Source organism: Choloepus didactylus, chromosome 10 (assembly GCF_015220235.1).
Source record: "Choloepus didactylus isolate mChoDid1 chromosome 10, mChoDid1.pri, whole genome shotgun sequence".
NCBI lineage: Eukaryota > Metazoa > Chordata > Mammalia > Pilosa > Megalonychidae > Choloepus > Choloepus didactylus.
In genome coordinates, this window is record NC_051316.1 from 102379677 (window position 1) to 102395906 (window position 16230).

The 16230-nt window shown below is 41.2% G+C and overlaps 1 pseudogene; it reads right to left on the reverse strand.

Annotated features, from left to right (window-relative positions):
* Positions 1–964: 964 nt before the first annotated feature.
* On the reverse strand, positions 965–7865 carry LOC119545324 (annotated as a pseudogene).
* Positions 7866–16230: the final 8365 nt, after the last annotated feature.

Genomic DNA, 16230 nt, shown 5'->3' on the forward strand with positions numbered 1-16230 from the left:
AAGGAATCTATGGAAAACTTAGAGCTACATTTTTAATAGATTAATGCTGGAAGTTTGGCTGCTTTCTTCCTAAGATTGGAAACATGGCAAGAATGCTCTCTTTCATCATTTTGGTTTAGCATTGTACTGGAAGTCATAGCCATTGTAAGAAAAATAAATAAAAGTTATAAATATTAAAAAGTTAGAAATAAAACTGCTCCTCTTTCAGGTGATATAATTGCTTATGCAGAAAATCTCATGGAATCTACAAACAATTACTAGCATTAAAAGAGAATTTAGCAAGGTAGCAGGATACATGGCTAACATAAAAAAATTGTATTCTTATATGCTACCAGCAATCACTGGGAAAATTAAATTTAAAAAACAGTCCCACTTACAGTAGTCCCAAAAATCATAAAATGCTTAGGAATAAATTTAACAAAAGACACCCAAGACCTCTACACTAAAAACTACAAAACATTGCTGAGAGAAATCAAAGAAGACCTAAATAAATGGGGAGATATACTGTGTGAATGGGTTGGAAGCTTCAGTATGGGTAAGACAGAAATTCTCCCCAAATTTATCTATATATCCTGCATAATCCCAATGAAAATTCCAGCAGACTTTTTTAAATATAGAACTTGACAAGATGATTCTAAAGTTTACATAGATATGCAACTGATCTAGAATAACCAATATGATTTTTAATAAGAAGAAAAACCTTGGAGGGCTTTCCCTACCTGGTTTCAAAACATACCATAAAGCCAAACATCAAAACAGTTTCTTATTGGCAAAAAGATAGACATATAGATTAAGGGAATAGACTAGAAAGCCCAGAAATAGGCCCACACATATGTGTGCAATTGATTTTTTTAATGAATTTTAATTTTTAATTTTTAGTTTGATTAATCTTTAGTTTTAGTCTTTAGTTTTTATCACCATTTTTATTATGATGCCGACACTAGCCGTGCAGAACACACCTGTGTCATAGCAGCACATACCTGCAGCTCTTCCTCAATTCTGGAGGCTCTGGGGCAGCCAATACTGCTTCATCAAATACATTCTTTAGGCTTTTCTGCTTGAGTGCAGAATGCTCCACATATTTGACAGCCTTCAGCCCACAGGTCAGCTTTTCACCTGTCTCTGGAGTGATAGGCTTCTGTTTATTCTTGGCAAGTCTCTCAATAATAAAGGGGTCATCTCTGAGATCAGTTTGGGTCCCAATAAGCAAGAAAGGGATCTTTGGGCAGTGGTGAGTTATCTCAGGTATCTACTTTTTTTTTTCACATTTTCAAATGATGGGGGGAGACCACCAAAAAACAGACTAAAATACATCAGTTTTTAGGTAACTCAGCAGTTGTAATCTGTCATAACCCTCTTGCCCTGTGGTATCAAAAAGTCTGGGAGTCTATGGCTCTCCACCAATTGTAAGTGTTCCTGCATAGTTGTCATCAACAGTCAGTACATTTCAGATGGAAATTTGTTTGTTGTGTAGGACATCAGGAGACATGCTTTGCCAATGGCACCATCACACACAATAGCACATTTAATTGTCTATATTGCTGAAACAGTTTTGTATCCTCTTTAAATATTTCAAATTCGAAGTTGCCCTCTGCAACTTTGACAAAGGTATTAATTCAAAGAGAAAGGAAAATATTTTTAACAAATGATTCTGGAACCACTGGGTATCCAATTGGAAAAAAATGAACATCAACTCTTAACTTCACATCATACATGAAAATTAACTGTTAATGGATTATAGACCTAAATGTAAAACCTGAAACTATAAAACTACTAGAAGAAAATATAGGAGAAAATAGTTGCAACTGTGGATAGGCGAATATTTCTTAGCTAGAACACAAAAAGCATAAATTCTAAAGGAAAGAAATTTTATTTTATTGACATTAAAAACTTTCACCATTCAGAAGACACCATTAAGAAAATAAAAAGGCAAGCCACAGACTGTAAGAAAATATTTGAAACATATATATCAGACAAAGGACTGGTATTCGGAATTAACAAGAATTCTTATAAATCAATTAAAAGAGAAAACTCAGTTAAAAGAGGAGCAAAAGATTTGAACAGACACATCATAAAAGAAGATACATGAATGACCAATAGGAACATAAAAAGATGTTCAGCATCATTAGCCATCAGGAAATACATTAAAATCACAATTAAATGCCTCTACACATCCAATAGAATGGCTAAAATTAAAAAGTCCAAACCAAGTGTTGGCAAGGATATGGAGTTACTGGAGCTCTTCCATGCTGCTGGTGGAAATGCAAAGTGGTAAAACCACTTTTGGAAAAAAGTATGGTGGTGTGGTAGACAGCATAATGGCACCCCAAAGATGTCTCCATCCCAATCCCCAGGACCTATGAATGTTACCTTACGTGGTAAAAGGGACTTTGCAGATGTGACTAAGTTAAGACTTTTGCCATGGGGAGGTTATCCTGGATTATCTAGGTGGGTCCAAAAGGATCCTTAGAAGTGACAGAGGGAGGCAGGAGAGTTAGAGTCGGAGGAGATGTGACAGTGGAAGCAGAGGTTGGAGTGATGCGATTGCCAGCTTTGAAGATGCAAGGGGGACATGAGTCAAGGAAAGTGGACAGCCTCTACCAGCTGGAAGAAGCAAGGAAATGGATTCTCCCCTGGACCTGCCAGATGGAACATGGCCTTACCAACACTTTCGTTTTAGTCCAATGAGACTCATTTCAGAATTCTCACCTCCAGAACTCTAAGGTAATAAATCTGTGTTGTTTTAAGCCACTGAATTTGTGGTAGTTTGTTACAGCAGCAATAGGAAAAGAATACAGGCAGTTTCTTCAAATGTTTAACAAACACCTACCATGTGACCCAGGCATTCCATTCCTAGAAATGAAAAGATACATCCACACAATGACTTGTACATAGAAGTTTATAGCAGCTCTATTTATAATTGCCCCCAAACCAGAAACATCCCAAATGTCCATTAACAGGCAAGAGGATAAACAAATCCATAGAATGGAATACCACTCGGTAATGAAAAGGAAAAAAAAATGATTAATACATGCAATAACATAGATGAACTTCAAAATTTTTATGCTGTGTGAAAGTCAAACAAAAAAAGAATACAAACTATATGATTCCATTTATTTAAAAAGTCTCTCTTTATATATTTATATAACTAACCTATAATGACAGAAAGCAGAGCAGTGGTTTCCTGGGGATGGAATTGGAGGGAAGGATGGATTATAACGGGTAGGAGGAAACTTTGGGGATGATGGAAATGTTTGTTATTTGATTATGATGATGCTTTCACAGGTGTATACCTATGTCAAAAGTCATCAAATTAGTCACTTTAAGTAGGTAGGTTTAAATGTTGTTTCTAATCATACTTCATTAAAGTTGTAAAAATTATTTCTCATTCTTGTTTTATATTTTTAAGTCCTTATTTTCCCAAATTTATTTGCCAAGCATATACTTCATCAGTCTTTTCCAATAATTTTGCTTCCTATAGCAGATGCTGTTGTCTTCCTTTTACTGTGGTTGCACACCTGGGATAATGCATCAGTTGTGGCCTATGAGCTCATGTTCCCCTGGGAAATCAGCTAGTCTCTATGGTAGTGTTTGGGGGAAGGGCTGAGGACGAGGCTCTAGTCTATGTCCCTCATCTGGGTTTAAGAAGAAGGAAGGGGATATACCCCAGGTCACAGAACCAGGTTCCATGGAATCACTGTTGGAGTCTTCCAGTTTAATACCACTTGCTAGGTGGCATAACCTTCTGATCAGGGGGTTGTCCTTATGTTCTCAGGAAGAAGCATCATTAGGAGCAGTAGCGATCTCTCTGGGTTGTAAACTCTAGCTCTATTTTAATTTATTTTTCTTCTTGTTAGGGCTTTTTGCTTTCCTGATTGTTGACCCACATGCCCGACTGCTGCCAGTTTCTCATGTGAAGGGGCAGGCAGTGATTATCCCAAGACAACACATGGGTGAGGCAACACAGGCTGTAAAGGCTTTCCTCCAGTCTATCCTCTGTCTGCCCATCAGCTCTTCACCCAGGCTGTGGGTACCTTTCTCTCTGCCCCAGGCATATATGCCAGTTCCAGGCAGCTTTCAGTCTCTCCAGAGGCTTCTTATATTTTGTTTGCAAGTTCTTCAACTCTATCTTTCCATTCACTTAAATAATTTCTTCCAAATGGATTTTAAGGGGAGAGAGAGCACCCAGTGTTAAGTTTTCCATCTTAGTAGGAACCTTATAATCTATTTTATCTAATTTAAAATAATTTAATATTCTTTAAAAAGGGAGGCAAGAGCTGAAAAGCAGGTTCTGAACATTGTAAGAGAACACTGAAGACAATAAAAACTACAGAAAAGTGAAAAAAACATTCTGTATCAGTTATCCATTGCTGTGTAATAATCTGCTCTGAAATGTAGTATCTTAAAACAACAATTTATTTTTTCTCACATTTAGTGGGTTGGCTGCCTCTGCTGTGCTCGCCTGGGCTCCCCCAGGAAACTGCCATTAGCTGATGACAGATCTGGGGATGGGGATTGTATTAGTTAGGGTTCTCTCTGGAAACAGAATCAACAAGAGATATCCATAAATATAAGATTTTATAAAAGTGTCTCATGCAACTGTGGATATGCACGGAGTCCAAGTTCCATAGGGCAGGCAGCAAACTGGCAACTCCGATGAAGGTGTTCGACGAACTCCTCGGAAACACTTCGCTGGCTAGCTGAAGAAGTGAAGTTCCTCTAACTTTCTCACTTAAAAGTCTTCAATTGATTGGATTAAATCCAGCTGACTGAATTCTCTCATTGCAGAAGACAAGCCCTTCATTGATATAATCAGTGATAGTGGCAGCCAATTGACAGATGATTTAATAAACCAGCCTTCTGGTTTATTTACCAGCCACAAATGTCCTTGCGGTAATGGTTAGGCCAGTGCTTGCTTGACCAGACACCCGGGCACCATCACCTGGTCAAGTTGACACGTGAACCTAACCATCACAGGGGTGGTCTAAGATGGCCTCGCTAACCTGTCTGGGGTCTCAGTTGAGACAGCTGGGCCTCTCCACGTGGTCTTTCAACACAGGCTTCTTTGCACAATGTAGAAACTTCTAAGAGGGCAAAGGTGGAAGCAGCCAGGCCTTGAGGCCTAAACTCCAGAACTGTCACTAGACACTTCCACTACATTCTCTTGGTCAAAGTCAGCTCAGAGTCAGGGTGTGGGGAAAAAGACTCCACCTCTTGATGAGAGAAGCTGCAAAATAGTATGGCCTTGTTTTTCAATCTACCACACTTCCCCCAAAGCAGTTCTCCTAGTATGTAAACTGCAGAAGAGTTATAGGAGTCATCGACCATTGCCCAGCACCTGGCAGGTCCTCACTGTTGGGCCAGTGAATGAATGTCCCCACTGGTTCATTGCCTTCCACCATGTATGGCTTTTCTAGGCACATTGACCTATGCTGCCCCCTAGTGGAATTTCAGGATCGGTATATCCAGCCAGGGGCCTGGGGAACGTTTCAATAAGGAATCTTCCTTGGAGATTGAACCAAATGATCCAGGTTATAGTTTAGGGCTGTGGTTCCTAAACTTTAGCGTAGGTATGAATTATATAGGGAGCTTATTAAAAACTTCAGATTCCTGGGCCCCTTCCTAGTAAGTTCGGTAAATCTGAAAAGGTCCAAATTCATTAGGCTGGGGCACCCTGGGATATTCGGAGGTGGGACCATTCTTAGAGGAACGTCGAGTCCTAGGCCATTGTTCATGCTCTGTGAGGAGGGGGTGCAGGAAGGTGAGGCTGCAGTGTAGGGAACAGAACCTAGCGTTTAGGGGCAGAGAGACCTGCACTGGAAAACAGCTCTGCCACCTACGACCTGTGTAGCCTTGGAAAGGCCATTTAATCTCTCTTATTCTCAGTCCTCTCGTCTGTGAAATGGGGCTAACTATACCTATTTCATAGAGTTGTCATGAGATTAGAGATAATTTATATAAAATGCCTAATTACTGTGCCTAACAGTTGGGCCCTAACTCCGTAAGTGGGGGTTAATATTGTTGGTGTGATACGACAGAGGTCTGTGAAAATGTCAGAGGTATCATAGGTGTACAACAACCATTAGCAGAATTTAGAAACTGTGAGCACAAGAACAAGAATCATGTCTGCTCACCATTGATTACCAGGATCTAGTGTGTCGAAACTGGCATGTAGTAGGTGCTCAATGAATAATTTTTGAATGAATGAATGAATGAATGAAAGTGTCATATCATGTCCCTATCAGTGTGAGTGTTTGTTTTCCCTGTGTTTATTTCCTTTTCAGCACTGGTTGTACCAGAAGTTTGAGGTGTGTGTATGTGTTTTAAGTTATTTTTGTTTTAAAGATGCCTGTAAGGACTTCCAGACACGTTTTATATTGTGTATACCTTGACAATGACTAAGCATCCAGGGGGCAGAGCTTATTTTAGAGTTCTTTCCAGTGTGGTATAGTGAAAAGAACACCAGCCTTGAAGACAGAGGCTCTCAGTTCAAATCCCAGTTCTGCCTAATAGTGTTACTTTGGGGAAGTCACTTACCCCCTCTGGGTTTCACTTTCTCCATTTGGAACATAGGGGAGTTGTTACAGAAGGTCTTTCCTGCTCTAAAGTTTTAGGATTCTGTAAGTCTAATTAATTGTTTAAAGGGCCCTTTTATTATAAAAGTAATATGCGTTCTTTGCAAAAATTTGAAAAATATGAAAAAGGATAAATAAGAAAGTAAAAACCATTGGTAATACTACTCACCTAGAAGAACCACTCAACATTTTGGTGAATTTTCTTTAGTCCCTTTGATGTCTATGGATAATTTTACCACCCCCCACCCCCAAAAAAGGAATCAGAATGTATATACTGTTCTGCAGTGTGCTTTTTTCATTTACTATATTATCAGAATTTTTGTACTCTTAATGTTCTTCAAGTGCATGATGGATGGATCATAATTCATTTAAACAACTCCCTATTGGATATTTAGGTTGGTTCCATTTTCTGCCATTATAAGCAATGCTTTGATGGCTAGCTTTTTAAAATCTTTACCACATATCCGAATTTTCTTCCTTATGTTAAATTTGTTAGACTTTTGAGATATGTTACCAAATGCCTTCCAAAAAAGTTACACAAATTTACATTCTCTTGAGTAACATTTGAGAGGACCATTTCCTGTTATCAGTAGCATTAGCTATTGTGGTTTTTAAAAAAACCTTTGCCAATGTCATAGGTGAAAAAATAGTATATCATTGTTTTAATCTAATATTTTCATGATACTATCATGTTTCTGGTAGAATATAAATATGTACCTACACTATTTTTGCATGTAACACATGTACTTACTAAGTTTGGAAGGGACCAAAGAGAAATGTAATTAGTTGGATGATGGAATGGGATCTAATTCTATTACATTGTAAAGTAAAAATCATCTCTGTAGCAGATGGTTAGTAGTTGCCCAAATCCCTCCTCTCCCACTTCCTTGGCATAACCACCCACTTAGGACTACATTTCCTAGCCTCCCTTAAAGCTGGAGGTGATTATGAAAGGAAGTGATGTGTACATTTTCTGGGTCATCTTCAACTTAAGACAAGCCCCTTGTCTTGGAGCTTGGCTCTTTCTACTTTCCCAGGAGTAGCAACCCAGCTTTGCTTAAGCAAATGAAGACATCCTAGGGGGTGGCAGAGGAACGAGGAACCTGTTACCTGTTTGTAGCAGTCATCTCACCAACCTAGCCTGGCTGGTCTATTTCGTAAGAGAGAAATTGATTTTGATCTTGTTTGGGCCATTGTGTTTTGAGATATCTTTGTTATAGCAGCTTAGCTGTGACCCTAACTGATACAACTCAAACTTACCCATGAGATTGGGGATGTTTTGGAGATCATTTTGCAGTTTATGGAGCTGATTAGAGACCAGTAACTGAGCACTTGGAAGCCACTGTAAATTTTGCAGAATACCATGAAATATTAGTCCTTTAAAATTCCATCATAAAACTGCAACTTAACAAAAATCCTGTATTTAGTAAATTCTAAGTTTAGAATGTTAAGAAATAAATAATATAATTTGTTATAGCTGATAGAACTTAATATAAAAATCACAACTACAAGCATATTAAAAAAATAACCAATATGTTCCAATAGGGCTAAATTTTTCCTGGTAATATTTTGACTGCTGCATGTTTATTGGTTTTCCTACATGACATACTCTTAATGGCAATGATTATAGAAGACATGATTTTGACAATAGAAAGCATGCATTTAAAAAAAGGGGGTCCACATGATTGGCTGCAGTTGAATGTATCTGCAATCACTACTCTGGATAGTATCAGGGAGCACTCTGAGAAGTCAGCCTTTGTCCCAGGTACTGAGTACCAGCAAGTGACTCCAGTACAGGACACAGGAAGTTCAGAGGGTACCTGTGGTGGTTGGAAGCTGTATGTACCCCAGAAAAACATGTTCTTAAATTTAATCCATCCCTGTGGTTGTGAATCCATTGGAAGTAGGATATTTTGATGAGGTTACTTCAGTTAAGGTGTGGCCCAGCCCAATCAGGATGGGTCTCAATCCTATTACTAGAGTCCTTTATAAGTGGATTGAAATTCGGAGAGAGAGAGGAAAACCAAGGGAGCAAGAACTGAACATGAACAGAACCTGGAAGAAAAGGGAAAGACCAGGAGACTCCGCCAGATGACAAACTGAGAACCAAAAATCTCCAGCAGCCAGCCCGAGAGTGCCACAGTCTGCAGGAAGAAAGCATCGCCTTGATGATGCCTTGATTTGGACTTTTTCCCAGCCTCAAATCTTAAGCAAATAATTTACCTCTTTGCTTGAGCAGCCTAGGAAATGGGCCTAGGAAACTAGGCCCATTACCTTCACGAATGACTATTTTCACAGCCACCAAGATGACTTTGGTCTGCTATTCTCCTCCCTGTTACACAGCTAGCTGTGACCCAACCTCTGAGGACCCTGGGGGGGGGGGGCCTGGAGAAGGGACCTCCAAAATCTAGGGAGGGCAGCAGTGACTCTGGTCCAAGGACCCATAGCCCAGATCATGCAGGGGGAGGGTCCTCCCTCCTTCTCTGTCTGGGCCCCTCAGGGCACCCTCAGTGGGTGCAGGATGGCAGTGGTCCCCAGCCTGCTGCTTAGTGAGGAAGCCCAGCCTCTGTTCTTCATGATTCTGTGGCAGAAACACAACACCCGAGCCAGAGGCTGTAGGCCTGCTTCCTGGCCCCATCTCATTGCTGTGTGACCCAAGTGATACCATTTTGCGTTTCATCATGTGTTTTTCTTACATTTAAAATCATTAGCAAGTCACTTGTTGCTATATTGCCTTCACAATGATCATTTTTAGTGACTGTATGTTATTTCTTTTAAAAACAGAATTTATCTAAATAGTTCCCCGTTATGGACTTTCCAAGCAGTTCCTAATTTTGTGTTACGGTAAAAATTGTTGCAGGTAATATCTTTGTCAATATAAGTTTATGTTTCTGTTGGGTAATTTCCTCAGGAAATATGGTAAGTGTTGACTACCTCTTTTGGAAGACTAGAAGGATTTTGTGGCAGCATTATTTGTATTGGCAAAAATTGGGAAATACCAAAACTATACATTAGTAGGGAGAGTGTAAATAAACTAGGATACATTGAATTAATGGACTATTATGCAACTGAGAAAAAGAAGGAGAATTATTATTAATTGCCAAAGAGCAGAAACAATCTAATTCTCCTTCAAGCAGTGAACAAATAAACAAAATGCCACACAATGAATAAGTATTCAGCCATATAAAGGAATGAGGTTCTGATACATGCTGCCACATGGATGAACCTCAAAAACATCATACTAAGTGAAGATGGCTACTGTATTAGTTAGGGTTCTCTAGGGAAACAGAATCAACAAGAGAGATCTATAAATATAAGATTTTCTAAAAGTGTCTCACGCAACTGTGGGGATGAATGAGTCCAGATTCTGTAGGGCAGGCAGCAAACTGGCAACTCTGATGAGGGTATTTGATGAACTCCTCAGGAGACACTTCGCTGGCTAGCTGAAGAAGAAGTGAAGGCCCTCTAACTTTCTTGCTTAAAAGTCTCCAACTGATTGGATTAAATCCGGCTGATTGAATTCTCTCCTTGTGGAAGACACGTCCTTCATTGATGTAATCAGTCACAGCTGCAGCCAATTGACTGATGATTTAATAAACCAGCCTTCTGGTTTATTAACCAGTGACAAATGTCCTTGCAGTAACTGTTAGGCCAGTGCTGGGCACCATCATCTGGCCAAGTTGACACATGAACCTAACAATCACAGCCACATATTTTATTATTCCACTTATAGGAAATATCCAGAATAGGCAAGTCCATAGAGATAGAAAGATTGGTGGTTGCCAGGAACTGGGGGTAAAGGGAGATGAGGGGTCTGGGGTTTCTTTTTGGGGGTGATAAAATCTTCTGGAATTAGCTAGTGGTGATGGTTGCACAGACTTCAGAATATACTAAAACCCACTGAATTGTACACTTTAAAAGGGTGAATTTTATGGTATGTGAATTTTATCTCAATTTGAAAACCAGAATGAGGAAGATCTGTCTGCATTAATATGCAAAGAGGTCAATGGTCTATTTTTCCATTGAGAAAAGCCAAGTGCAGAACAATATGTATGATATCCTATTCTTGTGAAAGTCTTTTTCTCCATCTTGAGCAATAGCGATCACAGGGCTTTTCCAGAAACAGGTCAGTCCTGCCCTCACTCGGCAATAAGTCCAGACATGAAAGCAGCAACTTCCTCTCAGCAGTAGAAGCACCTGCCATGTGCCAGGCTCTGTGATAGTGTATAATTATTTCTATCTACTATATAATTATTCCCACCTTTCAGATAATAAAACTGAAGGATAAGAGAGAGATGAGAGACAAGTGACCTGCCAAGATTACACAGCAAGGAAATGGCTCCACCAGGAATCCCACCCAAGGCCGTCTCACTCCAGAGAAAGTGAGTCACAGGCTTCGTGCCCTGGAGTCTAGTCCACAGCCTCCTTCGTTCCCTGTGGATCGGCAGCCAGGGGTGTGGCGGTTGCTTCGCTTCAGGGAGCATAACTTTGCAGGGATGCTGGTTTATGTATTCACACTGAGAGGTCATTTATGTTCCTTTATTTGAGGATAGCAAGGGGACTTTCAGAGGGTCATCTTGGTCCAGGCCAGGACCTTACTGCTGGCTGGGGACATTTCAGTTGTTCCTAGCTGGTTTATTCATGTTGCATGAACATTCCATGTGCCTTCACAAAACTGTCCTTGTTTCCAACTAGCAAACATTCCCTGCCCACCAGTCACTCCATAAACTCCTACTTACTTGTCAAAACCCAGCTCATATGTCCTTCTACCAGGAAGCTTTCCCCAGCCCTATCTCCCATGTTGTTTCCTTCTTAGCAACACCATTATAGGTATGCCTGCAAGAGTGCTTATACGAATATAAGTAATATTAATGCTAAGAACTATCATTTAGTGAGCCCAAGCTCTATGCTAGGCACAGTTTTAAGTATTGATGCACTCACTCCTTTTAATTTTCATGGCAATTATGCAATAAAAGCAGAATGGTTTAAATTTTTTTTTCTTATGAGGAAACAACCTAGTGAGGTTAGGAAATTTGTCCAAAGTCACACAACTAGGATGTGAAGAAACAGGTCTTCCTGACTCCAAAGTTCATGTTTTCCCTCTTACACCACATCCCCTCTCCTGCACCAATCACATTGCATTGGAAATGCTGATTGTCACTGTCTTTGCCATTGGCCTATGAGCTCCTGAAAGGTAGGTGGTGGCTCTGATTTCAGGACTGTGACCTCGCAGCCCAGGAGGAGGCCTGCTACCAAGTGGCAGATCCTATTAGGAATGAATTTTTCCATTTGCAGGGATCCAGCCTAGAAACTAAAAGCAGTATGTTTCTCCTGTCTCTGTGGAACGGCCAGGCCCCCTGTATCTCCTGGCGAGGTGATAAGGGGCCAGCCCTTGCCTCCTTGAGGACTTGCAGATGTTTCCTGAGGCCCTGAGAGCATTTCTGCTTCTGAACCGCCTTGGTGGCCACTGCCAATCAGTGCGACCTCCTGGGAAAGCCAGCTTCATGGCCATGCTGATTTCAATGTCAACAACCGATTTCAGCCAGTTTTCTGGAAGCTACCCAGAAAAATTAAGGCCCACTGAGGCCTGCAAAGGATGAAGGCCCTATCACTGGCTGACTGGGTTCTCACCAGAAACCAGCAGCAGCTTCATTTGTAGAGAGACAGAAACACACGTTTGAGACCCCCAAGCTTTGCAGTCAGCTCTGGCTTTGAAACTCATCTCTATCACTTACTAAGTCTGTGACCTTGGAGCGGGTTCCTCAACCTCTCTAGGTCTGAATTACTTAATCTTTAAGAGCGAGTAATTGCCTTCTTTTCAAGATTATGGATTAAGAGAGACAATGCACCAAACCTAGCACAGTGCCAGCATTCAACAACATCAACCAAATAATGATGATGACAGTAATAATAATAATTTGTTATTATTAAAATATCCACAGTAGATTTTTATTATTTGCAGCTAAGGATCCTGACTGATACAGCTGACATTATTAGTTGGGGGAGCATGAGTGATTTCACCTGGTCTAGGACAAGTCCTGTTTGAGAAAGTGATCTCCCATCCTTTGGGTGTGAACCTGTGCTGTTCCTTCTCTGGAATCCAGATCCTGGAATAACCTTGGAAAGGTGGAGAGGCCTGGTCAAGACTAGATCCCCACTCTCCTGAATCCCAGGCAGCCAGCAATCATTTCTCTAGTCTGACCACCTAACACAAGATTGAGCAATTAGCAGTTATTAAAATTATTTATTATTTTTTGAAACATTGAGTAATAATTTAATATTGAATGGTGTTTGACAGTTAAGAAGCACTTTCACAGGAATATTTTATTTGCATTATTTAAGTGCACAAATACTGCAAAAATGTACATGGGTTTAACATAATAATGATTTAAGTCTTCCTTGAACTATTCCAATTTTCATCCACAGCCTTCCAGAGAAAAGATTGATTGACTTGTGCAGTTTCGGTTTCTAAATTTTTCACTGGACATTCTTTTGTAGATACTTTTCCATGTCTTGATGAGCTTTACATTTATCATTTTTAAGTTTGTCATAGTATTTCTTCAAATGGATGGGCCAGAGTTTGTATGGTCAACCTCTTGTCATTTAGCACCTAGTTTGTTTCAACTTTCTGTTATTACATATAGCACTATCAACCTTTATTAAAACAAGCTTTTAAAATAATCTTTGGGAGTATTTCCTTAAGACAAATCCCCAGAAGTGGACTGAAGGACCAAAAGATAGGGATAGGGTTTGTTGCTCTTGTTATTTGAGGTTACATCATCCTGAAGAAAGATAAAACAACTCAAAGAGATCACCTCTGTGTTCTCTCGTGGTCTGAAATGGGAAAGATATACAGAAGCAGTGCCAATGAGGTGACAAAGGAATCTTTGCTGAGCCAGGCAGAGTGTGCTGGAAGGGGCTGGACTTTTCTCTTCTGTGCGAACGTCCCTAATGTCAGCTTATTCAGGGGCTGCCTCCCCCAGGTTTTCATCCCACCCCCTCCACCTCACCTCCTTTGCTGGAATTGTACCCTGGTAGTTAACAGCGCTGGGCCCTCGCTAGAATTGCCCATGAATTCCCAACAGTCAAGGACCTGTGATGAGTGGGAATAAATGTTTAATCTGAGCAGGCAGCATGGCTGGAGGAGGGAGCATGGCCGTGAAGTAAGAAGACCAGGTCCAGGCAGGCCCTGCCATCAACCTGCTGGCTCAGCAGGTGCCCCTTCACCTGGATGGCAGACGACTGACATGACACACTTTTAGGTGCATTCCTTTGGCTCAGGACTTTGACCCTAGAGAGGGCACAGTGCCATTTATATCTCATGGTGAACTATTTTATCACAGCTCTCCCCCAAAACAGGCCTGGTGGGGGGAGGAGGTGAAAAGCCTTCATAGAGATCTTGAAAGCAAGGGAAGGAGCCCTAGGAAGGAAATGAAACTCAGAGTCTAGTCTTTTTATATTTCACACAAAATCCTAAAACCTAAGCTTTGTTGTCTAATTGCCTCTCATAGTGGGGCTCCCCTAGCAGGGTAATAGGCCCTGGTGAACAGCAGACAAGCCTTCCCAAGGTTTTTGGACTAGGTGGAAACATGGATGGGTTTCCTGTGGGATTCAAGGACAGAGCAGCAGGTTTCAGTGGAGTTGTCCTGGTGACTCCTTCCTGGCCAGGTGTGTGAGCCCTGGCCTTCAGTTGTCATCACAACTGATGCTGTCATTTCTGCCTTGCCATGGCTCTGGTATTCTGGAAGTGGAATCATCACTGCAATTTAACCTTAATCAAGCACAGTGCAGTAGGCTGTGGCTCAGAACAAAATCTCTGCTCAAATTTTATCTTCTTCCCCTCTCCTAGTCATGCGGTATGTCTGACCCATTTTGGCCTTTCTCTTTCTCGCACACACTAAGCTTGTTCCTATCTGTTACTGGTTGAATTGTGTCCACGAAAAAGATATATTGAAGTCCTAACTCCCAGTACCTGTGAATATGATCTTATTTGGAAACAAGTTCTTTGCAGATGCAACCAAGTTAATGCCTTAGTTCACCAGGGCTGCTGTGACAAATAGAACATAGTAGTTTGGCTTAAACAACAGGAGTTTATTGTCTCACAAGTTTTGGAAGCTGGAAGTCCAACATCAAGGTATTGGCAGACCATGTTTTCTCTGAAGTCCGTGGCTCAATCTCTGCCTCCATTACATAATGATCTCTCTCTCCTTCTCTGGCTTCTACTGACTACATTTGAATTTCTTCTGCTTATAGGACTTCAGCCATATTGGATTAAGGTCCACCCTGATTCAATTTAGCCACATCCAAGTGGGATCTCCAAAGGTCCTATTTACAAATGAGTTCATGCCTTCAGAACAGGGGTTAGAACTTGAACATGCCTTTGTTGGGGACGTGGTTCAATCTACCACAGTTAAGATGAGGTCGTACTGGGGTACGTGGGCCCTAATCCCATGACTGATGGCCTTACAAGAAGAGGAAAATTTGGGCACAGACACACAGGGAGAAAGCCGTGTGATAACAGAGGCAGAGATTGGAGTTATGCGGCTGCAAGGCAAGGGAAGCTGAGGATTGCCAGGAGACATCAGAAGCTTGGAAGAAGCAAACAAGGATTCTCCCCTGGAGCCTTCAGAGGGAGTGTGGTCCTGTCAAACCCAGATTATGGACCTCTAATCTCTAGACCTGTGAGAGAATAAATTTCAGTTGTTTTAAGCCACTCAGTTTCTGGTACTTTGTTGTGGTGACCCTACGAAACTAATACACTGTCTAAAGACTTGGCCTTAGTGCTCCCTCTCCTTGGATCTTCCCAGGACTGCCTTCTCGTCCTCATCCACAGCTGGCATCATTTCCAAAAAACCTTCCTTGACATGCTGCCCCTGAATTGCTTTCTATCTTTTTACCAGCTTGTGTTTTCTTCTTAGCACCATTTCCTGAAATTATCTTGTTTATTTACCCATATAATGTGTGACTCCCAGTTCCAGTTTGCTAAGGCTGCCATTATGCAAAATACCAGAAAATGGATTGGTTTTTATAAAGGGGATTCATTAGGTTACAAATTTACAGTTCTATGGCCATAAAATTGTCCAAACTAAGGCATCAACAAGAGGATACCTTCACTGAAGAATGGCCGATGGCATCCGGAACACCTCTGTCAGCTGGGAAGGCACGTGGCTGGTGTCTGCTGGTCCCAGGCTGTTTCAACTCCTCTCTCTCAGCTTCTTTGCATCCTTGCTTGTTTCTCCCAGGGCATTTCTAAGCATCTGGGGGTCCTCTCTTAGCTTCTCAGGGGCAAACTCTGTACTTCATCTCTTAGCTTAGCATCTCCAAACATCCTTCTGTCCACATCTCCAAGCATCTCTGAGCATCTCTGTCAGCTCCCAAGTGTCTCCAAAGTCTCTCTCAGCTGCTCTGAGCTCCTTCTATCTGTGAGCTCTCTTATAGGACCCCAGTGATTTAATTAAGACCCACCCTGAATGGGCGGAGCCCATACCTCCATGGAAATAATTCAATAAGAGGTTTCACCCTAATCAACAGACTAATCAGTCTGCCCCCACCAGATTGCATTAAAGAATATGGCTTTTCTGGGGGACATAATATATCCAAACTGGCACACTCCCTGACCAGAATATAAGCTCAAAGAGGGCAGCAGCTGAGTCTG